Source organism: Triticum urartu, chromosome 6, assembly GCF_003073215.2.
Source record: "Triticum urartu cultivar G1812 chromosome 6, Tu2.1, whole genome shotgun sequence".
Classification (NCBI taxonomy): domain Eukaryota; kingdom Viridiplantae; phylum Streptophyta; class Magnoliopsida; order Poales; family Poaceae; genus Triticum; species Triticum urartu.
Genome location: NC_053027.1, coordinates 495238320 through 495265188, shown reverse-complemented (window position 1 = coordinate 495265188; position 26869 = coordinate 495238320).

Genomic DNA, 26869 nt, shown 5'->3' with positions numbered 1-26869 from the left:
CACATGAAGAATTTGTGAACAGATTGGGTTGAGTATAGCAGAGAGGGGAAGGGTCCGATCACATTCACTTATATATATATAGCCAATGAAGAAAAACGACGGAACCAGTGAAGACTATGCAAAGTTGAAGAATATGTATAATTTGAGGAATTTCAACTTTTGGTGGTGGCGTGACCCACCGTATAAGAATGATGATTTCAGACACCGCGTACAATTATCGTAGGGTTCTGAGAATCAAATTCTTCGTTAATTTCTTCACACTAAGAGTGTTATTCTTCATTGATTGAAGTAAAACGTTTCTTCATGTGTTGCACATCTAAGTCATCAATTTTGCATAAGTGTTAGGATGAGTGTCCTTTTCACAGAACATTCGAAGATTCTAGGATATTTAGCTCACACCGCAACTTGCTAAATCTCTTCTCATCCAAGGGCTTTGTGAAGATATCGGCTAGCTGTTCTTCAGTCTTCACATGCTCAATAGAAATGTCGCCCTTCAACACATGATCACGAAGAAAATGATGAAGAATCTGAATGTGCTTTGTCTTCAAGTGCTGAACTAGGTTGTGAGCAATCTTGATGGCACTCTCATTGTCACATAAGAGAGGCACATTCTTCGTGTTGACGCCGTAGTCCTTGAGAGTTTGCTTCATCCATAGCAATTGGGCACAGCAAGAACCAGCGGCAATGTACTCAGCTTCAGCAGTAGATAGTGATACGCAGTTCTGTTTCTTCGAGGACCAACAGACCAAAGATCGTCCGAGGAAATGACATGTACCATATGTTGACTTGCGATCCACACGATCACCAGCATAGTCAGAGTCAGAATATCCAACAAGATCAAAAGCCGAGCCCTTGGGGTACCATAATCCAAGTGTTGGTGTGTGAGCTAGATATCGAAGAATATGCTTCATAGCCTTATGGTGTGATTCCTTCGGTGCAGCTTGAAATCGGGCACACATGCAAACACTAAGCATTATATCTGGCCTAGATGCACATAAGTATAATAAGGAACCTATCATGGAGAGGTATACCTTATGATCGAAGTTAATACCATTTTCATTAGTTCACAGATGGCCATTTGTGGGCATAGGAATTTTGACGCCTTTGCAATCTTGCATGCCGAATTTCCTCAATACATCCTTGAGGTATTTCTCCTGAGATATGAATATGCTATTGTGTTGTTGATGAATTTGAAGACCTAAGAAGAAGTTCAACTCTCCCATACTAGACATTTGATATTCTTCAGTCATCATATAGGCAAATTCATCACTATAATGTTGGTCAGTACAGCCAAAGATAATATCATCAACATATACTTGGCACACAAACAATTCACCATCATAAGATTTAGTAAAAAGAGTAGGGTCGAGTGAACCGGGTTTGAAGCCTTTCTTCATGAAGAGTTCCTTCAAAGTATCATACCAAGCCCGTGGGGCCTGCTTGAGGCCATAGAGAGTCTTGTTGAGTCTGAAGACTTTGTCAGGATTCTTTGGATCTTCAAAACCTGGGGGTTGAGCAACATATACTTCTTCCTCAAGCTTACCATTGAGGAATGCACTTTTCACATCCATTTGATATAGAGTGATATCATGATGGTTAGCATAAGCAAGTAATATGCGAATAGCCTCAAGTCTAGCAACAGGCGCAAAAGTTTCATCGAAATCAATTCCTTCAACCTATGTGTAGCCTTGAGCTACAAGCCGTGCCTTATTCCTCACCACAAGGCCATTTTCATCTTGCTTGTTGCGGTAGATCCACTTTGTGCCGATGATATTGTGCTTGCGAGGATCTGGACGTTTGACCAGTTCCCAGACATTGTTGAGCTCGAACTGATGTAATTCTTCTTGCATGGCCTGAATCCACTCAGGCTCCAGAAATGCTTCATCTACCTTAGTGGGCTCTGTAATAGAGACAAAAGCATACTGCCCACAAAAGTTAGACAAATGTGAAGCTTTTGAGCGTGTGAGAGGACCTGGCGTTTCATGTCATTGATGATCTTTTCAACTTGCACTTTTTTTGCAATGCGAGGATGAGCTGGTTGTCGTTGAAGAATTTGATCAGCGTTTTCTTCAGCACCATTTTCTTCAGGTGCATTAGCTCGATGTTCTTCATGTTCCGGAATGAATTCTTCAGCAGATTCTTCAGTAGGAATGACATCCTCAGTAGCCTTGAACTTGATAGTTTCCTCAGGTGCTGGTTCATCTATCACAGTAGGTAGGTGCTCTCTTTGCGAGCCATTAGTTTCATCGAACCGCACATCTACAGTTTCAACAACTTTGTGAAGAACGTTGTTGAAGACTCTGTAGGTGTGCGAGTCCTTTCCGTAACCAAGCATAAAACCTTCATGTGCTTTCGGTGCAAATTTTGAGTTGTGATGAGGATCTCTAATCCAACATTTAGCACCGAAGACTTTGAAATAACTTACATTGGGTTCCTTATCAGTGAGGAGTTCATAGGCAGTCTTTTTGAAGAATTTGTGAAGATATACTCTGTTGATGATGTGGCATGCAGTATCAATTGCCTCAGTCCAGAAACGACGAGGCGTTTTGTATTCATCAAGCATAGTGCGAGCCATCTCAGCAAGAGTCCTGTTCTTGCGCTCCACGATGCCATTCTGCTGAGGAGTGTAAGGAGTAGATAACTAATGAGTAATACCAAGTTCATTAAGATAGTCATCGAGACCAGAATTCTTGAATTCAGTGCCATTGTCACTTCTGATGTGCTTGATCTTCACACCAAAGTTGGTTCATGCCCTCGAGGAAAATCGTTTGAAGACTTCCTGCACTTCATGTTTGTAAGTAACAAGGTGTACCCATGTGTAACGAGAATAATCATCAATAATAATGAAGCCATATTGAGATGCTTCATTTGAAATAGTAGAATAATGATTAGGACCAAAGAGATCCATGTGAAGCAATTCAAATGGGCAAGTGGTGGTCATGATAGTCTTCGCTGGATGCTTGGCCTTGGTCATCTTCCCAGCTTCACAGGCTCCGCACAGATGATCCTTGAGGAATTTTACATTCTCGATGCCAATGACATGCTTCTTCTTCGCAAGCGTGTGCAAATTCCTCATGCCTGCATGACCAAGTCGTCGATGCCAGAGCCAGCCTTCTGAAGCTTTTGCAAGCAAGCACACGGCTGGTTGTGGTCCTGTAGAGAAATCAACAATATACAGGTCTCCTCTCCTAAAGCCTTCGAAGACTTTGGAATTGTCAGCTTCCATAACCACAACACAACGGTACTTGCCAAAGACAACAACCATATCAAGATCACAAAGCATTGAGACAGACATAAGGTTGTATCCTAAGGACTTAGCAAGCATGACTTTGTCCATGTGTCGATCCTTTGTAAACAAAACCTTACCTAGACCCAATACCTGACTTTTGCCTTTGTCAGCAAAGATGATATGCTTCAGATGCAACGGTGATAATGGAGCATCCATCAATATATTCTTGTCACCAGTCATGTGGTTTGTACATCCACTATCGAGGACCCACTCAGTGGCTTTGGGTTGATCATCCTGCAGATGAATTAGTGCAACTTACAAACTCATATACTTCATCAGTGAAGAATATGACATCAATTCATCAGATCAATTTCATCAAGTAAAATAACTGATAAAGGAATATGAGGACGTGAGAAATGAAAGTTCATTTCTTCATGATTAGCCTGCGTCCTTTCAGGCATGCTCAGGTCTCCAGCAAATTCTTCAGACGATTATGTGCGTCTGGAGACCTGACCCTACAGAAGAGATTAGTTATGTTTCTTCACCACCCACATCTGAAGGGGTGGCAAAGAGTTCATCATTCTGCGAGCTCCATACGAGAAGGATGGCATAGAAGCCAATCCATTTCGTTTCACATAAGAGGGGTTAGAGTAAGCATAAGAGTAAGTAGAGAAATTCTTCGAGGACTTATGGACATAATGATTTGAAGAATAATGCACATATCCATAATCCTTAGATCTTCCCTGCGAAACAGACGGGTTAGCACGATGATGTTCATATGAGGGCTTTGATCCATATGAGGAATTTGGTCCATATGAGGACTTAAATCCATATGAAGAATTTGATCTTGGGTTCCTATTCTTCACAGGTGGCGTCATGATGACATTCACCTGAAGATTTTCAAGGCATATTTTGGGAACCCAGATTTTCTTCATAGGGGAGCCATTCCTACAGTTAGTGCCAACATATCTAACAAATACTTCACCATTCTGATTTTTGAACAGTTTATAGTTGGAGTCAATTGACTCATCATCAGAATGTGGAGATTCACATGCAAATCCAGATAAGTTATATGGATCAACTGGAGGTCCCTTTGCAGCAACCCATGTAGTTTTGGGGTACTGCTCAGGCTTCCAATATGTACCATCAGCATTGATTTTCCTCTCAAAGGCGATACCCTCTTTCCTAGGGTTCCTGTTGAGGATCTGCTTTTTAAGCACATCACAAAGAGCCTGATGCCCTTTGAGGCTTTTGTACATGCCTGTCGTGTACAATTCCTTCAGCCCTGCATCTTCAGTGATACTAGCAATGTCCTCAGATGAGGAATTAGTGATAGTAGAGGCATGTGAAGAATTTGAAACATTAGCAGCATTTGAACATTCAGGTGAAGAATAGCAGATTCACGTTCAATGCACTTCAAGCATGGAGGAACAAATTCTTCCTGAGATGCACTAATTTTTTGAGCAAGTAATGAATCGCGCTCCTTCTGAAGATCTTCATAATTCACTCTTAGCTTCTCAAGGTCTTGCTTTCTTTGAAGAAATTCATAAGAAAGCTTCTCATGATCCGATAAGAGAGTGTTATGATGACTTTGAAGTTTGTCAAGCTTGGACTGAAGTCTCTGAAGATTTTCAGTCAAAGTTTCAGTGCGATCCATTTCTTCACCCAACATATCATCACTTTTATTTAGCATGTTTTGAACCTTTTCTAAAGCCCTTTGTTGTTTTATAGCAATCTTAGCAAGTTTAGAATAGCTGGGCTTAAGGTTTTCATCAGATTCATTCTCACTTGATTCAGAGGAGGTATATTTGAGTACCTTGGCACCCTTTGCCACGAAGCAATAGGTGGGAGCGTAGTCATCATCCCCTTCATCAGCCTTGTTGGTGAGGTCATTTTCCTCAGTGTTGAAGATAGACTTGCAGACGAATGCAGTAGCGAGAGCAAGGCTTGCCACTCCGGATTCGGACTCCTCAGATGACTCCTCTTCCTCATTTTCTTCAGATTCAGCCTCAGAGTGCATTTCCTTGCCAATGAATGCCCTGGCCTTCTTGGAGATGCTCTTCTTGTGATATGAAGGCTTTGAGGATTTTGATGATGAGGATTTTGTGAATTTCTTCTTTTTCTTCGCATCATCAGAACTGTAATCCTTGTATTTCTTCTTCTTTGATTCCTTTTCCCACTGAGGACAATCTTTAATGAAATGTCCAGGTCTCTTGCATTTGTGACAGAGCCTCTTCTTGTAGTCACTGGATGAGGAATCATTGCTCCTTGAGGATCTTCCAAGGCGACCATGTCTTGAGAACTTTTGGAACTTCTTCACGAGCAGAGCTAGATCATGGCTCAGTTCGTCAGGATCACCAAGGCTGCTACCAGAGTCTTCATCTTCGGACTCAGATACTGCCTTGGCCTTCAGTGCACGTGTTCTGCCATAGCTTGAACCATAGAGATCTCTCTTTTCAGCAAGTTGGAACTCATGAGTATTTAGCCTCTCGAGAATATCAGCGGGATCAAGTGACTTGTAATCAGCACGTTCTTGTATCATCAATGCCAGAGTGTCAAATGAGGAATCAAGCGATCTCAGCAATTTCTTCACCACCTCATGGTCGGTGATGTCAGCGGCACCAAGTGCTTGAAGCTCATTTGAGATGTCAGTGAGGCGATCGAGGGTTTGTTGTACATTTTCATTGTCGAGTCTTTTGAAGCGGTTGAAGAGATTGCGAAGAACATCAACTCGAGAGTCACGCTGAGTTGAGACTCCTTCATTCACTTTGGACAACCTGTCCCAGATAAGCTTCGCTGTTTCCAAAGCACTCACTCTGCCATACTGTCCTTTGCTCAGATGGCCACATATGATATTCTTCGCTTGAGAGTCGAGTTGCTTGAATCTCTTCACATCGGCAGCATTCAGAGAAGGTGTACTGAGGGAACACCATTTTCCACAACATACCAGAGATCGTTATCAATTGCTTCAAGATGCATTCGCATCTTATTCTTCCAGTAGGGGTAGTCCCTCCCATCGAAGGTAGGACACCCAGCAGAGACCTTGATCATACCTGCGGTCGACATAACTAAAACTCCAGGCGGTTAAACCAAAATCACACAGAACAAGGGAGTACCTTGCTCTGATACCAATTGAAAGTGTGTTATGTCGACTGGAGGGGGGTGAATAGGCGATTTTTATGAAATTCTTCACTGAGGAATTTGCCTGTGAGGAAATTCCTTAGCGAAGAACTACTAGCAGCAGAATATGTACTCAAAGGTAAACATAATAGAATACAAGCGTAGTCATCATGATGAAATGAAGATAGGCACAGAGTACAGGAAGCGTAATCACAGGATAACACAGGATGAAGACAAACAGACTAAAGAAATTGAACTGAGGAAATTGAGAAAGTCTTCAGTCAAAGTCTTCAAACACAGATATGAACAAACATACAACACATTTATGAGGAAATGAAAGAGTTGAGGAAATAGAACCAGTAAGCTCAGTGAAGACAATGATTTGGTAGACCAGTTCCAACTGCTGTCTCAGTTGTACGTCTGGTTGGAGCGGCTGAGTATTTAAACTCGAGGACACTCAGTCCCGGACACCCAGTCAAGGACACTTAGTCCAAGACACCCATTCCTCACCATATTCTCCTTGAACTAAGGTCACACAGACCTCCTCCAATCACTCGTGGTAAGTCTTCAGGCGACTTCCAAACCTTCACAAACTTGGTCACCCGGCGATCCACAATTCCTCTTGGATGCTCTAGACCATGACGCCTAACCGTCTGGAAGAAGCACAGTCTTCAAAGGTAACAAGCGTCGGATCCACTCAGGATCAATCTCTTCAGTGATGCTCAATCACTTGGGGTTTGTAGGTGTTTGGGTTTTTGGTTTTTCCTCACTTGATGATTTTTGCTCAAAGTCCTCGGAGGATGGGTTGCTCTCAAATGACAAGTGTTAGTTTATCTCAGAGCAGCCAACCAGCTAGTGGTTGTAGGGGGCGGCTATTTATAGCCTAGGGAGCAGCCCGACATGATAAGACATAAATGCCCTTCAATGATATGAATGTTAGGTGGATAGATATTTTGGAACAGCTGGCGCATAGCACAGCAACGGTCGGAATTTTGAGTAGCAAAATCCTCAGGGCTATCACGTTCCTCACTGTGTAGGCAATCCGCATTGGCGAATTCCTAACTCCTCAGTTAGGACAAATTCCTCAGAGACCAGAAGAACTTCGTCTCTGTCACTGAAGAAATTGACTGAACTATATGAGATTTCCAATGGCTTCACTCGAAGGGATTGGTAGGTGTAGGATTTTGAGTTGAGCATCACATGGAAATTTTTCCTTAGTATTTCCTCGACCCCCTTTAACAGTACGGTGTTTCCTATGACTCAAGAAAGAGAAAAACAAAACTATGAAAACGAAAGTCTTCAAGCTTCATATTCCTCGCATGAATATCAAGTCTTCACAGACACACCAATTTCTTCACTTTCAAAGTCTTCATGAAAGTCTTCAGAAATACCAAAATCTTCAGTCGAAGATATTCATTTTTAGGGGTCGACTTTTCCTGTAAATATCAAACTCCTCATAGACTTATAGACCTGTGTACACTCACACACGCATTAGTCCCATAACCTATAAGTCTTCAATACACCAAAATCACTAAGGGGCACTAGATGCACTTACATGGACCCAGTCCGTATAGTTGCTGCCATCATCTTTCATCTTGGTTTTCTCTAGGAACGCGTTGAAGTTGAGGACAACGTGGGCCATTTGATCTACAAGACATATTGTAAAGATTTTAGACTAAGTTCATGATAATTAAGTTCATCTAATCAAATTATTCAATGAACTCCCACTTAGATAGACATCCCTCTAGTCATCTAAGTGAAACATGATCTGAGTCAACTAGGCCGTGTCCGATCATCACGTGAGACGAACTAGTCAACATCGGTGAACATCTTCATGTTGATCGTATCTTCTATACGACTCATGCTCGACCTTTCGGTCTTCCGTGTTCCGAGGCCATGTCTATACATGCTAGGCTCGTCAAGTCAACCTAAGTGTATCGCGTGTGTAAATCTGGCTTACACCCGTTGTATTCGAACGTTAGAATCTATCACACCCGATCATCACGTGGTGCTTCGAAACAACGAACCTTCGCAACGGTGCACAGTTAGGGGGAACACTTTCTTGAAATTATTACGAGGGATCATCTTATTTAAGCTACCGTCGTTCTAAGCAAATAAGATGTAAAACATGATAAACATCACATGCAATCAAACAGTGACATGATATGGCCAATATCATTTGCTCCTTTTGATCTCCATCTTCGGGGCTCCATGATCATCATTGTCACCGGCATGACACCATGATCTCCATCATCGTGTCTTCTTGAAGTTGTCTCTTCATCTATTACTTCTACTACTATGGCTAACACTTTAGCAATAAAGTAAAGTAATTACATGACATTTGTGTTGACACGCAGGTCATAAATAAAGACAACTCCTATGGCTCCTGCCGGTTGTCATACTCATCGACATGCAAGTCGTGATTCCTATTACAAGAACATGATCAATCTCATACATCACATATATCATTCATCACATCCTTTTGGCCATATCACATCACATGGCACATGCTATAAAAACAAGTTAGACGTCCTCTAATTGTTGTTGCAAGTTTTTACGTGGCTGCTATAGGTTTCTAGCAAGAACGTTTCTTACCTACGCCAAAACCACAACGTGATATGCCAATTTCTATTTACCCTTCATAAGGACCCTTTTCATCGAATCCGATCCGACTAAAGTGGGAGAGACAGACACCCGCTAGCCACCTTATGCAACTAGTGCATGTCAATCGGTGGAACCAGTCTCACGTAAGCGTACGTGTAAGGTCGGTCCGGGCCGCTTCATCCCATGATGTCGCCGAATCAAGATAAGACTAGTAACAGCAAGCAAGTTGACAATATCCATTCCCACAACTGCTTTGTGTTCTAGTCGTGCATAGAAACTACGCATAAACCTGGCTCATGATGCCACTATTGGGGAACGTAGCAGAATTTTAAAATTTTCTACGCATCACCAAGATCAATCTATGGAGTCATCTAGCAACGAGGGAGAGGGGAGTGCATCTACATACCCTTGTAGATCGCGCGCGGAAGTGTTCAAGAGAACGGGGTTGATGGAGTCATACTCGTCGTGATCCAAATCACCGATAACCTAGCGCCGAACGGACGGCACCTCCGTGGTCAACACACATACGGTTGGGAAGACGTCTCCTCCAACTTGATCCAGCAAGGGGGAAGGAGAAGTTGATGAAGATCCAGCAGCACGACGGCGTGGTGGTGGAAGCAACGGTGATCTCGGCAGGGCTTCTGTCAGGACCCCGATTCTAAGTCACACCGATCTAGCCTGTAACACCTCATATCACTTTGCGGCCTCACGCAAGGTATTCCCACGGGTGTCGCCTTACCATGGCTCGGGACCGTTTGCGCCTTTTGGCTCACATATATGATAGTGTCACTAGCATCCATATGACAGAGAACCCGGGCCGACATGACTAGTCGTGAACCCAAAGTGGCACTAACTTACGGGGACAGGCATACATGAATCAACATCGAGCATGTCGGTCAGCAGCGTGCGAATCCGGGCTGTAGCACTGGGCTAACAGGACTCCGGGAACCCGGGCTGTAGCAGGCTAGGCAGGACTCCGGATGTCACTGCGTGACATTTCCCCGAAGGGACAGACACAGGAACGAAGTGAATCACATGCCGGCCAGTCAAGTGTTCCGAAGCAGTAGTGCTGGGCTAGCAGGACTCCGGTGAACCGGGCTGTAGCGGACTACTATGGCTCATGGAAGCACAAGACTACATTACCCCATAAGAGAGGCTACCAAGGATAAAGAACTAGGTTGTCGGATCCCACACATACCAAGCATTTCAATCATACACGCAATATGCTTAATATGTGCAATACAACATGGCATCACAACAAGACTCTATGACTCAGAGTATTTATTCATTAGGCTCCAAGGAGCGAGATATTACAAACATGGGTCCCATGACCCAACAATCATAGCATACAATTAGAGCACATGCGGAAGCTTAACATGTCTGAGTACAGACATCTATAAATGAAAAAGGCTGAGAAGCCTGACTATCTACCAGATCCTGCTGAGGGCACAAGATCATAGATGAGGTATCAAGCTAAACATCGAAGTCCACACGGAACTAGTAGCGAGACTGACGTCTTTGCAAAACATAAAATAAGCAAACGTGAGTACAAATGTACCCAGCAAGACTTACATCAGAACTAACTACATATGCATCGGTATCAACAAAGGGGGTGGTGGAGTTTAACCGCAGCAAGCCAGCTTTGACTCAGTGGCTAACCTGAACTACGACTGCAAGTAAATCCTTTGAGGTGGCGCACACGAGTCCACATATTCAGCATACCAATACACCACTATGGATCCGCTCCCGTCTCCCTACGAGAATGCCGTCCATAGCACTCACGCTTATCTTGCGCATTTTAGAGTATCCACTTTCACTTGTCTATGAACTATGCAAGGGGTCCAAGTTTCCATATCCGAGGAATCCGGCTATTCGAATAGATAATGATAACCCTGCAGGGGTGTACTTCTTCACACACGCTCTCGCCACTTTCCGCCCTGTACACGTCATGTACCTCGGCAACCTTCAAGCGGAAGCCGGGCGAGGGTGTCGGCCACGACCTGACTAACCAACAAGTCTCTAGTCTAGGTTTATCGCCTATTCGGTTTCCATCCGCAAGGAGATCCGGCCGGGGTGTCGCTCATGGCCCCAAACGATGTGTGCAGGGTTCCCAAGCCCACCATCTGGGTGCCACTTGGTACACCGTGCCACTATGCCTAGTCTGTCCCAAGCCCACCTGTACCGGGTGCCACTTGGTAGACTACTAACACTACCTACAAACACCAAGAACTAATTGCAACTCCTGGACAAAGATCGAGTTGATTAATAAGTCGAGAGAGCTTGGAGCGCTCGGAGCCCAATGTGTGGTAGTAACTGTTCATGGATCACAAACACAGAACTCAGTTCCTGAGGACGGCTGCAATGAGACAACCCACCATGTACTCCTACATGGCCTCTCACCGCTACCTTTACCAAACCGTGTTCACATACTTAGCTCACACACAGTAGGACATGTTCATCACCATTCCAATTCATCCCCGATGAATCAGACCTGACTCAACTCTAAGCAGTAGCAGGCATGACAAACAGGCATGAATGAGTAGGCACATCAGGGCTCAAGCAACTCCTACTCATGCTAGTGGGTTTCATCTATTTACTGTGGCAATGACAGGTCATGCAGAGAAAAGGGTTTAGCTACCGCAGCATGTAACAGTTGAGTCGTTATTGTCCTAATGCAGTAAAAGAGAGCAGGAGCGGGAGAGTGGGATTGTATCGGAATGAACAAGGGGGTTTTGCTTGCCTGGCACTTCTGAAGATAGTATAGCTCTTCATCGGTGTCATCGAATTCATCGCTGGATCAACGTCTACTGAGGGGGGACAAACACCGGCAACTGAGAAAGAGCACAATCAACCCATGACGATATGCAACAATATGATGCATGCTATGACATGGCAATATGAATGTTTTTTGGGCTAATGCAACAGAAAGTCATTTTAATTGAAGTGGAATTCAGAACTATATCAAATTCCAACTCCAAATCTATTATGAAATTTGCCCTAATCATGTTTCATCCTAAACAGTGAGGTTAACTTGCTCAAACATGCATGAAAATGGTACAGATGGATTCCTTGAATTTTTCTGATAATTTTTCATATATAATTTATCTTATTTGGAGTTATAGATAATTTCCTATGATTTTTTGAAGTTTATACTAATTTTTGGAATTTTCTGAATTATTTTAAAACCAAAAAATGACTTACTGCGTCAGCATGACGTTGGTGTGATGTCAGTAGGTCAACGGAGAGGGTCCAAGTCAAACCTGACTAGTGGGTCCCACTGGTCAGTGTCACGGTGCTAGTTAGGGTCACAAACATGTGGACCCAGTCAATGGCCACGACAGCATGGTCAATGCTGACGCGTGGGGCCACTGTGATTAGTTAATACTAAACAAAACTAATCTAAGTTTAATTAGTCGGTGGGGCCCTGCTGTCAGTGTCACTAGGTGTCGACTAAGTGCGTCAGTAGCCCTAAGTAATCTGCCATGTCACCCTCGCCGGAGTTCCGCCGACGGCGACCCAAACGCGGCGGAGGCGCACTGGAGTGGCTCGGGTTTCGCCTACAGGCCACCATTTGACGTGCGGAAGGGCGTGTTTGAAAGAGGGGAGCGGGGTGCATCTATGGGTGGCCGTGGTTCGAGTGGGGATGGACGGAGTCAACGGCGGCGAGCTCTCTTGCGGCTGCCGGAGTTCGGGCCTACACCGAACCGGGGCTACGGAGCACGGCGTGAAGATCTGGTGGGTGTGCTCGGCTCTTGGGAGTGCTCTGAGTGCAGTGGTGGGTTCGGACGCGTGCTTGCATGGCCTAGTCGCGGTGGCGACATGACCGGCGGCGAGGAGCTGTCGGCTCCGATGGCCAGGGGGGCTAGAAGGCACGGGCGAGCACGGGGAGAGAGGGGAAAGAGGAAGGGGCTCACGGAGAATCCGGTAGAGGCAACGGCGAGGCCGGGGAGGGACTGGAGCAAGCGAATCGACGGCGGCGGTCATCGGTGCCGAAGCTTGATGACGACGAAGATGCCGGCGATGAGGGGCTCCCGAGGTCATGGTCATTGGCTTGTCGACGTGTGGTGATGAGGCAGAGCCGATGGGCACGCTAGTGAGTCGGCGGGGGCACGGTGGCCGCGGTGGTGACGAGCGACGACAATGAGCTCCGCTCGGGGAAGAGACTAGAGGGAGAGGGAGAGAGCAGAGAGTGAGGGAGAGGAGCGAGGGGTCTCCAGGGGGTGTCGTGGCGCTCAGAGCCGTCCCCAGCAACAGCGGCAACCAGGAGCTGGCCGAGCGCGTGCGCGCGTGCCGCGGCCACACGCCCTCCTGCCTACTGGCAGGAGGTTAGGGGTGACTGGCGCGTGGGCCTCGTGGGCTGGCCACTGGGCCGGCCAGGTAAGTCCAGGTAGGCCTTTTTTGTTTTTGTTTTTCTATTTGTTTGCCTCTGTTTTGATTTAGTTTAACACCAAATCATTTTATATAATTATGAAAATATTTTTTGGGGAACTCTCTGAATTAATCCAGTGTCCCTCAATATTCTCAGAATATTTGGAGCTGTCAAAATATTTATAGCAATGTTTTGGAGCCCCAATCAAATACAATATGTGTTGAGGTAAAATCCAAGATGGCTAGGAAAAATGTGCATCACCTCTGGTTGCTGTTTCCAGCATCTAAAAAAATCATGAACATTTTTCTAAGACCATTTTGGGTTCTTAGAATTTATTTTAGTTGAACCTAATTGAATTCCATTTGCTGCTAGGGTTTGATCATCCCCATTTCAAGTTTCTGAGAAATTTAAACATGATGCAAGATGATGATGCAAAGACAACCAAGGCCAAAACTAGGGCTGTGACAGCTTCGCCAAGCTCAGGGAGAGGGAGGAGTGTCACGGGAGGGAGAGGGAGGCGCCAGGGGCTAGGGTGCGGCTGCCCTCCCTCCCCCCACTATATATAGGACCCCTAGGGGGCGCTGGCCCTAGGAGATGCAATCTCCAAGGGGGGGGCGACGGCCAAGGGGGTGGAGTGCCCCCCAAGCCAAGTGGGGCGCCCCCCACCCCTAGGGTTTCCAACCCTAGGCACAGGGGAAGGCCCAAGGGGGGCGCACCAGCCCAGTAGGGGCTGGTTCCCCCCCCCCCCCTTCAGCCGATGGGGCCCCCCGGGATAGGGGGCCCCACCCGGTGGACCCCCGGAACCCTTCCGGTGGTCCCGGTACAATACCGATTACCCCCGAAACTTTCCCGATGGCCGAAACTTGACTTCCTATATATAAATCTTCACCTCCAGACCATTCCAGAACTCCTCGTGACGTCCGGGATCTCATCCGAGACTCCGAACAACTTTCGGGTTACCGTATACTAATATCTCAACAACCCTAGCGTCACCGAACCTTAAGTGTGTAGACCCTACGGGTTCGGGAGACACGCAGACATGACCGAGACGACTCTCCGGTCAATAACCAACATCAGGATCTGGATACCCATGTTGGCTCCCACATGCTCCTCGATGATCTCATCGGATGAACCACGATGTCGAGGATTCGATCAATCCCGTATACAATTCCCTTTGTCAATCAGTACGTTACTTGCCCGAGACTCGATCGTCGGTATCCCAATACCTCGTTCAATCTCGTTACCGGCAAGTCACTTTACTCGTACCATAATGCATGATCTCGTGATCAACCACTTGGTCACATTGAGCTCATTATGATGATGCATTACCGAGTGGGCCCAGAGATACCTCTCCGTCATACGGAGTGACAAATCCCAGTCTCCATTCGTGCCAACCCAACAGACACTTTCGGAGATACCCGTAGTGTACCTTTATAGTCACCCAGTTATGTTGTGATGTTTGGCACACCCAAAGCACTCCTACGGTATCTGGGAGTTGCACAATCTCATGGTCTAAGGAAATGATACTTGACATTCGGAAAAGCTATAGCAAACGAACTACACGATCTTTGAGCTATGCTTAGTATTGGGTCTTGTCCATCACATCATTCTCCTAATGATGTGATGAAAGTGCAACTATCCCTAGGTGGTTTTGGTAATTCATAACAACATATGGCTCATTGAGCTAATGCTGTTCCAAGATGATCATTTCAGGAAAGTTCAATGATTGGCATGGCATGGATGGTGAAAGTGGAACCCTCAAAATGCTAAGGACAAAGGATTGTCTCTAGCTCATATGCTTAAGACTCTTCATTTTACATTTTAGTGGTCCAAGATCACATTGAGTCCATAGGAAAAGCCAATACTATCAAGGAGGGATGAGGTGTTGCTTAATGAGCCTCTTGCTTCATGTGCTTAATGATATGCTCCAAAATCCTCAGCTACTTTCCCATATCCACATTTGACCTAAACCCAAAGCCAAACTCGGCCCTACCGATTCTTTCAACCCGGCGCCATCGAGTTTCACTTGTCATAGCCATTGCCAAACCCTAAGCAAATCGGTTCTACCGATAGGGATCTCGGTCTCACCGAGATGGGATTGCAATTTCTCTGTTTCCTTTTCGTAACTTTTCGGTCTCACCGAAAGAGCGGATCGGTCCCACCGAGATTGCAATGTAAACTCACTGTTTCCTTTTCGTAACATTTCGGTCTCACCGAGAAGAGCGAATCGGTCCCACCGAGTTTGCCTGACCAACCTTCTGGTTAGCTTATTACCAAATCGGTCTAACCGAGTTTGTGTAATCGGTCTCACCGAGATTACGTTATGCCCTAACCCTAACCATATCGGTCCTATCGAGTTGCATGTCAGTCCCACCGAGAATCTCTAACGGTCACTAGGTTTACTATTTCGGTCCGACCGAGTTTGTTGATTTGGTCCCACTGAGATTGGTAAATTGTGTGTAACGGTTGGATTTTGTATAGAGGCTATATATACCCCTCCACCTCCTCTTCACTCGTGGAGATAGCCATCAGAACACATCTACACTTCCAACTCATATGTTCTGAGAGAGAACCACCTACTCATGTGTTGAGGCCAAGATATTCCATTCCTACCATATGAATCTTGATCTCTAGCCTTCCCCAAGTTGCTTCCCACTCAAATCTTCTTTCCACCAAATCCAAATCCTGTGAGAGAGTTGAGTGTTGGGGAGACTATCATTTGAAGCACAAGAGCAAGGAGTTCATCATCAACACACCATTTGTTACTTTTTGGAGAGTGGTGTCTCCTAGATTGGCTAGGTGTCACTTGGGAGTCTCTGACAAGATTGTGGAGTTGAACCAAGGAGTTTGTAAGGGCAAGGAGATTGCCTACTTCGTGAAGATCTACCGCTAGTGAGGCAAGTCCTTCGTGGGCGATGGCCATGGTGGGATAGACAAGGTTGCTTCTTCGTGGACCCTTCGTGGGTGGAGCCCTCCGTGGACTCGTGCAACCGTTACCCTTCGTGGGTTGAAGTCTCCATCAACGTGGATGTAGGATAGCACCACCTATCCGAACCACGGGAAAAACATCCGTGTCTCCAATTGCATTTGAATTCTCCAAACCCTTCCCTTTACATTCTTGCAAGTTGCATGCTTTACTTTCCGCTGCCAATATACTCTTTGCATGCTTGCTTGAATTGTGTGATGATTGCTTGACTTGTTATAAAATAGCTAAAATCTGCCAAGAACTAAAATTGGGAAAAGGTTAAGTTTTTATTTGGTCAAGTAGTCTAATCACCCCCCCTCTAGACATACTTTCGATCCTACATGTGATCCCGTTATCAATGACATCCAATGTCCATAGTCAGGAAACCATGACTATCTTTTGATCAACGAGCTAGTCAACTAGAGGCTCACTAGGGACGTGTTGTGGTCTATGTGTTCACACATGTATTACAATTTCCGGATAACACAACTATAGCATGAACAATAGACAATTATCATGAACAAAGGAATATAATAATAACCATTTTATTATTGCCTCTAGGGCATATTTCCAACAGGTTTAGGGTTTATGCTGCGGCGACGCCTATACGAGAGGTAGCAGTGGCGGCGGCGGCGGTGGGGAAGGGTTAGGGTTTGGTGTGGCGGCGGGGCTATAGGAGAAGTAGCGGCGGCGGCGGCGTGTGGAATAGGCGGCGGCGGCAGGGTGAGAGGGGCGGCGGCGGCGTAGAATGCGGCGGCGGCCTAGAGCGGAAGCGAAGAGAGATCGGTAGAAAACTGATACCATGTAGAAGACTATAGAATGCAACTCAATTGTATTCCATCGGAGTCGGTTACAATATATACAGGTGGTGTTTTGCATGACAAACCAACTAACCCTACAATATCTATAGAGATCAATCTATATAAGGCTAGAGATAATAGGAGAATCAGTGAGAAATAAATACAAAGATATCACGTATCAACACTCGTATCACCTTCAGCGCCAGGTAGAGGTGGCAGCGGTCACGGGAGCAACTAGTAAACGAGCGCTCCTTCGTGAGCCTCGCAACGATCAGCGCCACTTGGCGCGCTCTCAGCCATTCGCCACGTGTCGCGCTCTGGACGCTCCCTCCGGATTTTTTTATTTTTTTTTCTGCACGCGTTTTCGGCTTTTAAATGGTTTTTCCCGGGTTTTTTTCGACGTTTTGGTTTTCTCCCGGTCTTCCTTAGCTTTTCGATCAAAAAAGATTTTGAATTTTTTTTTCACGAAAAAACGCGTTCTCTTTTTTTTTCTTTCACGAAAGTCATGGTTTTTTTCGCGAAGAGGCACAGTTGTGCTTTAGCGAGAGTCACGGCCGTGCCTTTCAGAAACGAAAAAACATGTTTTCTATTTTTTTCTTTCGCGAGAGGCACGGTTGTGCTTTCGCGAGAGTTACGGCCGTGCCTCTTGGAAAGGGAAAAACAAAACGCATTTTCTGTTTTTTCGCGAGAGTCACGGTTTTGCTTCCGTGAGAGGCACAGTTGTGCTTTCGTGAGAGTCACGACCGTGCCTCTCAGAAAGGGAAAAAAATACACGTTTTTCGTTTTTCTTTCTTTCGCGAGAGTCACGGTTTTGTTTCCGCGAGAGGCACGGTTGTGCTTTCGCGAGATGCACGGCCGTGCCTCTCGGAAACGGAAAAAAGTGTTTTATGTTTTTTTCCTTTCACGAGAGTTACGGTTTTGCTTACACAAGAGGCAGGAGTGTGATTTCGCGAGAGGCACGGACGTGCCTCTTTCGGAAAGGGAAAAAATCGTGCTCCCGGTTCGGTTTTTTCGTCCATTTTTTGTGAAAAAAAAAGTTCGTCAAAACCTATCAACATGGGATCTAGTTTTGAAAATCTCGACGCGAGGAATCCAATAGTGAAAATGGTTCGAAATTTGAACGTTCGGTTTAAAAGATAAAACGTTTTGAATAAACGGATCTACGAAAAAAAGGAAAAACTCCCATGTTACGACAAGTGACATGCTGCATCTACGCCACTTGTCGCGACGTGAGAAAGTAGAGTGTTCTTTGCAACGAGTACTCCTTAATTAGTGATTTTGAGCGGTCACGCACCCCAACTCCATGGGTCGGCCCAACTACCAGGCGAGCCACCGCTCATGACGCGGTGCTTGTCCTGATTCCCTGGCCGCTCATTCGGCAATTGACCAGTCGTGGTTGACTGGTCCATTCACCGTTGACTTTCATAGAAAATGTGAAAAATTCCAAAAAAAGGAATTAACAAGTGTTAATATTTTTATAAAAAATCATGAATTTGAAAAAAAGTTCATGGGTTCAAAAAAATATCATGGATCTGAAAAAGTTCATGGGTTCAAAAAAAGTTCACTAATTTAGGAAAAAGTTCATTGATTTTTTTAACAAAACTCATGAAGTTTGGAAAAAAAATTAGACTTAAAAGTTCATGAATTTGAAAATCGTGTATTTTTAAAAACATAGATTTCAAAATTTTCATCGATTTTGATTTTTTCCACAAATTTAGTAAATTTTCATCGATTTTTAAAAAAATACAGAAATTTGAAAAAAATGTGGATTTGAAAACTTTCTTCGATTTTGAAAAAGGGTTTACAATTTGAAAAAAATCATGGATTTTCATGTATTTAAATGAGTTCACGAATTTGAAGAAAGTTTTGAATTTGCAGAAAGTTCACACATTAAAAAAGGGAAATAAAAAAGAATGAAAAATAAAAAAATAAAAGAAAGAAATAAACTAAATAAGAATCATCTAGAAAACTGACCAGCGAAATGAAAAAACTAGGTTGGGAAGCTTCCCAAAACCAGGAGCTTCTGCGAGTAGAATAAAGAAGAGAAAAAAAGAAGTAAATAGGCACAACCGGTAAGGTTTCCTAGTTGATTACCGTAGTTTGAACTGAACGAAGAGCTCTAGAGTTTGAATCACTTCTCCCGCAACTTATTTGAAGGTTAACAGAAAATAGAAAAAGATAAATGTGTCGACCCGGTCGGGAAGGGGGGAGGTGACAAAATAGCCTTTAAGGGATGTTTGTTTCCAGAGACTTTTCAATGTAGGGACTAGAAAAAGTCTCTTTTAGAGATGTTTTAACCAAACGGGAAGAACTATTAGAGACTAAAAGTTGTTTTTTGGGATTAAATGAAGAAGACTCTCAAGAAGAGTCTTTTTAAAACTTTTTGAAACTTTTCCAACAATTTACCTCCCTGCATCCATTGCCTCGCCACCTCATGATGTTGTTTGGTTGTTATTTTTCTGTATACTAGAGGTAATATGGTCTTTTACATATCATTTAATAACTTTTAGAAAGAGATTAGAGACTTTTTAGTCACTGCAAATAAATAGAAAAGAATTTTTTAAAAATTAGAAACTTTCTAATTGAAACTAAAAAAAATTTAAGACTTATGAATCAAACGGAGGCCTTAACCAGCACTGAGGGCGTCAAATAGGAGTTGGGATGGTTGCCATCGCTGTCGTCGCTCACCATGATGCCAGCTAGGCGCCGGCAGGCCAACCCGCAGAATATGCAAGCAGGTACTACTATATTGATAATCTCTACCACCATCGTACACTAGTTTTGAAAGAGGGATTTAGCATCATCTACAGTGTTCCTGCCAAAACAATGCTAGGAGAGATGTCAGCCGTTAGAGCAAATTCAATGGAGCGATCCATTTCGTCCGTCCGCGTCCGTTTAGATTAGCACGGATAAAAGTAGCGATCCAACGCGCTGATTCAAACGGGCACGTATCCGTTTTTCGTTCGTGGGCGACTAATTCCCGGCCAAATTTTAAGTTGAATTTGTGTCAGCGCGGACACGAGACGGACGCGCGCGCGCCTACTTCTCTCCCCCGACCCGCCGGTCGGTGGCAGCCACCATCATTTCCACATTTTTCCAAAAACACTTCCGCCCGCGCGCGCTCCCGCCTCCAACCAGCCACGGAGGACGCCATCGACCTCGACCTCGACGCTGTCGCCGGCCTCGCCTTCCTCGCCTCGTCCGGCGCCGTCGCCCCTTCCGGAAAAGGCAAGGCTCGTGCCCCGCGCAAGATTGCCGCCGCGACCAAACCGAAGAAGGCGCTGACGCCCGGACAACGGGAAAGGGAGTCGGCCAAGAGGAAGGACCGAAGGCACGCCGCAGACGCGAGCGATGAGGCCGCCGCCGTCGCCGCCGCGCAGCAGGAGTTCACCAACGTCCGCGTCACGGCGGCAACGAGGGAGGCGCTCTACATGCTAGCACATCCTCGTCCAAGCTGTCGTCGCCGCCACCAGCACCGACTCGTCGGCGTTTCCTCGGATGGTGTTGCCCGACTCACCCTGCGCGTCGGCTTGCAACCCGGTCCCCGGCTTCCACGTCTACCCGCAAGCCTTCCGCCTCTCCGGGAAGTGCTCACCCGACGTGAGCGTGGTCGCGCCTTCCACACCCGCGCCCGCGCCCTTTTTTGCATGGTCGAACTCAAGTCCCCTCCTTTTTGTGTGCTGGCATGTGTGCCGGCCGGCTGGCGAGTGCGCCAACATGAACTTTGGTGATATTTTCTGAAGCCGACATTGTATGCCGGCGCTAGCATGATGTCGACATAAGACATGGCCGCAGACATGATCAGCCACGGGGCCCTTTTTATTTAAAAGTTGAATGCAGGTATAAAATGAATCAGCGCGTTAGACGCACTGCCGATTCAAATACAAAATTAAGCGGACGCCAGGCGGCCGACCGATACAAACAGATAAAAAACGAACAAATATGCTGTTTGTTTGTGTCGACCCGTTGGAGTTGCTTTTATCCTGCAAATCCGATGAATCAGGCAAGTGCGATCCAAAGAAAACGAGTCGTTGATTTGTATATACATCTGACAGCTCATGTTGAGCATCGGTCAACCAGGTTCCCATCTGGATGCTTCTCGGTTGAACCACCCCCGTACGCCCCAGTCGCCCCTGACGGTACGCCTTTTTCTCATCAAATAATCCTACATCTACGTAAACCCGGTACAAAGATAACCTGCCTGTCTAATCTTCTCTCCTAATTATCCATTAATATGGCTCCACATTGCTGTTTACGTAAAGTACGTCACAACTACGTATTACCTAGGTCTAGCCTTGCCCTTTTCTCATGCCACGCGTCGCGACTTCGCTTCCTCCTACTTGAACACCTCCACGCTCCTCCTGAGTTCTCATATGCGTACATAAATTGCTCTCAGAATCACCTCCACGCTCCTCCTCAGTTCTCATATGCGTACATGAGTATACGTTTTGCTCTCAGAATCACCTCCTATATTGTAAAGTTGTTTTGCTTCAACAAGTGGACCCATGCACGTTAGTCAAATACAGTGCCACATCAGCACACTTTACATTTATAAATGGGATTAGCACCGTATTTACACATTCATGTCAAGTTGTAGAACTAGCTCGGTGTATATTTTAAGTTCAGCCACTAAAGTGAACATCCATGGCAAGTTGAAGCATCACTGATGTTATTACCTCTTTGGAGAAACACTTACCCAACTCTATCGGGTGTCTCTCACTACTAACCAATTCATCGAAAGGGATACCAAACTGATATCCAATTTTTAGTTTTTACATCCTTGTTACAAAAAATTGGAATATCACAACCAAAAAGAGGCAAGTATTCTTAGTTTTTACATGCCTTATTACAAAAGAATATCAGTTCGGTTGTCCGCGCAAAAAGTTGGACTTTTTTGCCTCGTCGGACCGTCAATCTAAGCCTCGACGCTCAATCTACCGCCACTACTGTGTAGGCCGCCTCTGCCTCTGTCTCCTTCTCCGCCTCCATCTCCTCCTGCTCCGCCCTCTCTAACTCATCCTTCTGCCGATGTAACATCTTAAAACGGCGGCTTGCACGTTCATTCTTGCGTCGTCATCAAAATCCACCACCTTCAAGGTGAGCATCTTCGCGTACTCCGAAGCACCTGCGATTTCCACCTTCTCCTCGAGCATGGCCTTCTTCTCTTCGATCATGGCCCACTTCTCTTCGAGTTTGAGATTCTTCTCGTCCACCTCCATCAACAAGTTAAACCTCTTCGCCTTTTTTCTCCTTGACGTCAGAGCGCTTGACGTGTGCCTCCTTCGTCAAGATGTCTTTGAACCTCTCCGTCATCTTCGCCACCGCACCTTCTCGCTTTTGTCTTCGAACCTTCTCGATTTTGCCGTGTCACCAAGTTGATCTACCGGGCAATCGTGATGCTTGGATCCTCCACTACCTCCGTCTTCGGCAAGGTCTCCTCTGGGTCCATGCATCAGCACCGGTAAAAAAGAAGAGAGTAGGGGAAAAGGTCAAGAACTAGGTGGAGAGCGGCGGGGTGGAAGAAGAGTGAGGGCTTTTGCCGCGGAAACAGTGCGGCCAACTACAAAAGCGTGAGCTCGGCCTTAGTTTTGGGTGGGCCTGGGGTGTTAGAGTCCTACGTGGCTCGTGTCCAGACTCCCGCAAAGCCTGCCAGGTTTGGTTCCATTTTGCGGGGAAATTGTGGTCCAGACTTCTCAGTGTATCGATAATGGTTAGCGTTGGATGGCTTGTGCCTTGTGGGGTCCGGACTGATGCGTCCAGGATGATACGAGTGGTTTGTGGGTGTACATTGGAGGTGTACGTTGGAGATGCCCTTACCTTACATCAAAGCCTCTAAGACTAAATGCAATAGAGTTGGTACCCCAATTGCAAATCTGAAAGCCATGACCGTTACTCCGTCAGATAAGCACAATAATGACAAATACTTCCTCCGTTCCAAAATAGATGACTCAACTTTGCACTAACTTTAGTACAAAGTTAGTACAAAGTTGGGTAATCTATTTTGGAACGGATGGAGTATGACGGAACGGTTCACTTCGGTTATGCAAACAAAGAAGAATCACTACAAAATGACTGTATTCTTCCCATATAATGACATAACATAAAGAAAACTCGCACTGATTGCTGATATGCTCTAGGACGGAGTAGTTGTTTGTATATCTTCATGTGTTACCGCAAAAAAGAATACTGACAGCATGAGAGAAGCTACCAAAATAAATATCATTGTAAAGTTGTCCCGCAGTTCTTGATCATGGTACACAAATCGCATCACCAAGAGCCAAACCACCATTGCGAAGCTACATGCAGCTACACCGCCCTGGGAAATCATGGTAAATCTGTCAGAACGACATGATATCACACCACTCTGCCGCGCGGAGGATACGAAGGGAGCAGCGAGCTGAATAACCAATGAGTAAATTCAAGCGTGGATGGAGTACTAAGGGGCACTTTGGTTCGCATCCTGGCTTGCATGCCAGGCAAAAAGTCATGCCTGGATGTAGCCTAGAAAGTTGGAATTTTGTGCCTGGCCAGGCATGTATCATTTGGTTCGAGACCTGGCTTGGAGAGAGCTTACTAGAAAAAGTGCGTTGATTTGAGAGCTGGCCCATAGGAGAAACCGCGAACTGCAGTAGGATTAGGGCCAGGCAGGTGTGATTGGGATACCCAGGCAACCAATTTCTAACGCCTGGGCCAGGCTAAGACAAGTGCCTGGTGAGGGAGTCCTGGATTAGGGGCTCTCCGGATAGCCGGACTGTTGGACTATGAAGATACAAGATTGAAGACTTTGTCCCGTGTCCGGATGGGACTTTTCTTGGCGTGGAAGGCAAGCTTGGCAATACGGATATGTAGATCTCCTCCCTTGTAACCGACTTTGTGTAACCCTAGCCCCCTCCGGTGTCTATATAAACCGGAGGATTTAGTCCATAGGACAACATACAATCATACCATAGGCTAGCTTCTAGGGTTTAGCCTCTACAATCTCGTGGTAGATCAACTCTTGTAATACTCATATCATCAAGAACAATCAAGCAGGACGTAGGGTATTATCTCCATCAAGAGGGCCCGAACCTGGGTAAACATCGTGTCCCCTGCCTCCTGTTACCATCCGCCTTAGATGCATAGTTCGGGACCCCCTACCCGAGATCCGCCGGTTTTGACACCGACATTGGTGCTTTCATTGAGAGTTCCATTGTGCCATCACCGTAAGGCTTGATGGCTCCTTCGATCATCCGTAACGATGCGGTCTAGGGTGAGGTTTTCCTCCCCGGACAGATCTTCGTATTCGGTGGCTTCGCACTGCGGGCCAATTCGCTTGGCCATCTGGAGCAGATCGAGAGCTACGCCCCTGGCCATGAGGTCAGGTTCGGAACTTAAACTACACTGCCGACATCCGCAGAGACTTGATCTTCAACGGATTCAAGCCCATGTCAGGTGCGCTGCACAGTCATGACGAGCATGACGTAACTCTGCCGTCGGGCAATATTTGGGAGATCGCATCTGCAACTACTCCGGCCGTCAATCCAGAGCAAATCGCACCATCCGAGAGCGGAGGGATAGACCCCGCCATGGAGGCCGCACTCTCAGTGGCGATAGAGCCGGATAGTGACTTCACCCCTTACGAGAGCCGTGTCGCCGAACCACTGGATTCATCTCCGGCCACAGACTCTGAGCCGCTTACATCCGTGCCCGTCGAATCCGACTGGGCGCCGATCATGGAGTTCACCTCCGCGGATATCTCTCAGCACTCGCCTTTCGGTGATGTGCTAAATTCATTAAGGTCTCTCTCCCTGCCAGGAGAACCTTGGCCGAACTATGCCCGGCTAGAATGGGATGCGGACAACGAAGAAATTCGCTGCCCACCCACCACCCACTTAGTAGCCACTGTCGACGATTTAACCGACATGCTCGACTTCGACTCCGAAGACATCGACGGTATGGACGACGATGTAGGAGACGAGCAGGAACCACCGCCCACAGGGCGCTGGACCGCTACCTCATCATATGATATATACATGGTGGACACCCCCAAAAGAAGGCAATGGCGACGAGACAGCGGAGGATGACCCCTCCAAGAAGCAACCCAAGCGACGACGTCAGCGGCGCCGCTCTAAGTCCCGCCACAGTAAAAGTAGTGATACCGGCACAGGAGACAATAACACTCCGGATAGTGCTGAAGACAACCACAATCCCCTCCAGCACGATGTAGAGCCAGAGGATGAACAAGCTAGCCCTCCAGAGCAGGCAGCAGATGGAGAACCGGAGGAGGACAATTACATGCCTCTCTCCGAAGACAAGGTGAGCCTCGGCGACGAAGAATTTATCGTGCCTGAGGATCCCGTCAAGCAGGAGCGCTTCAAGCGCCGGCTTATGGCCACAACAAACAGCCTGAAGAAAAAGCAACAACAACTTCAAGCTGATCAAGACTTGCTAGCAGACAGATGGACCGAAGTCCTTGCAGCTGAGGAATACAAACTCGATCGCCCCTCCAAGAGTTACCCAAAACGCAGGTTGCTACCTCAGCTCGAGAAGGAAGCATTGAAACCTCCATCACCAGTGTATGATGCGGCTGACCGGCCACCGCGTGGCCGAGCCAAAGAGGCATTTCAGCCTGAAGTTCAGCCTACACCCCGCCACCACTCAATCAAAAATACCAAGGCCCCGGGCAACACACGGGACCTGCGAGACGTATTGGGCAGCAGGGCAAAACTCGCAAGGTCAATATACGAGTCATGAGCACGTGCGCCAATGCAGAAGACAAGACTCATATGAACTGCGTCGTGATATAGCCCGGCACAGAGGCGCCGCACACCCCCTATGCTTCATTGATGAAGTTATGGATCACGAATTCCCGGAGGGTTTTAAACCCATAAATATCGAATCGTATGATGGTACAACAGATCCCGTTGTATGGATTGAGGATTTCCTCCTTCACATCCACATGGCTCGCGGTGATGATCTACATGCCGTCAAGTACCTCCCACTAAAACTCAAAGGACCAGCTCGACATTGGCCGAATAGCTTGCCAGCAGACTCCGTCGGCAGTTGGGAGGATCTGGAAGATGCATTTCTTGACAACTTCTAGGGCACTTATGTGCGACCACCGGATGCTGATGACTTGAGCCATATAACTCAGCAGCCAGGGGAATCGGCCAGACAATTCTGGACATGGTTCCTGACTAAGAAAAACCAAATTGTCGACTGTTCGGACGCAGAGGCCCTAGCGGCATTCAAGCACGACATCCGTGACGAGTGGCTTGTCCGCCACCTTGGCCAAGAGAAGCCGAAGTCTATGGTAGCCCTCACGACACTCATGATCCACTTTTGCACGGGCGAGGATAGCTGACTGGCTCGCAGCAACAACACATCGAGGAATTGATACGTCTCCGTCGTATCTACTTTTCCAAACACTTTTGCCCTTGTTTTGGAATCTAACTTGCATGATTTGAATGGAACTAACCCGGACTGACACTGTTTTCAGCAGAATTACCATGGTGTTATTTATGTGCAGAAACAAAAGTTCTCGGAATGACCTAAAACTTCACGGAGAAACTTTTTGGAAAATATAAAAAATACCTGCAAAAGATGAAGGCCAGGGGGCCCACCACCTGTCCACGAGGGTGCAGGCGCGCCTGCCCCCCTAGGGCGCCCCCTACCTCGTGGGTCCCCTGGAGCTCCTCCGACTCCAACTCCAACTCTATATATTGTGTTTCGGGGAGAAAAAATCAGAGAGAAGAATTCATCGCGTTTTACGATACGGAGCCGCCGCAAGCCCTAAAACCTCT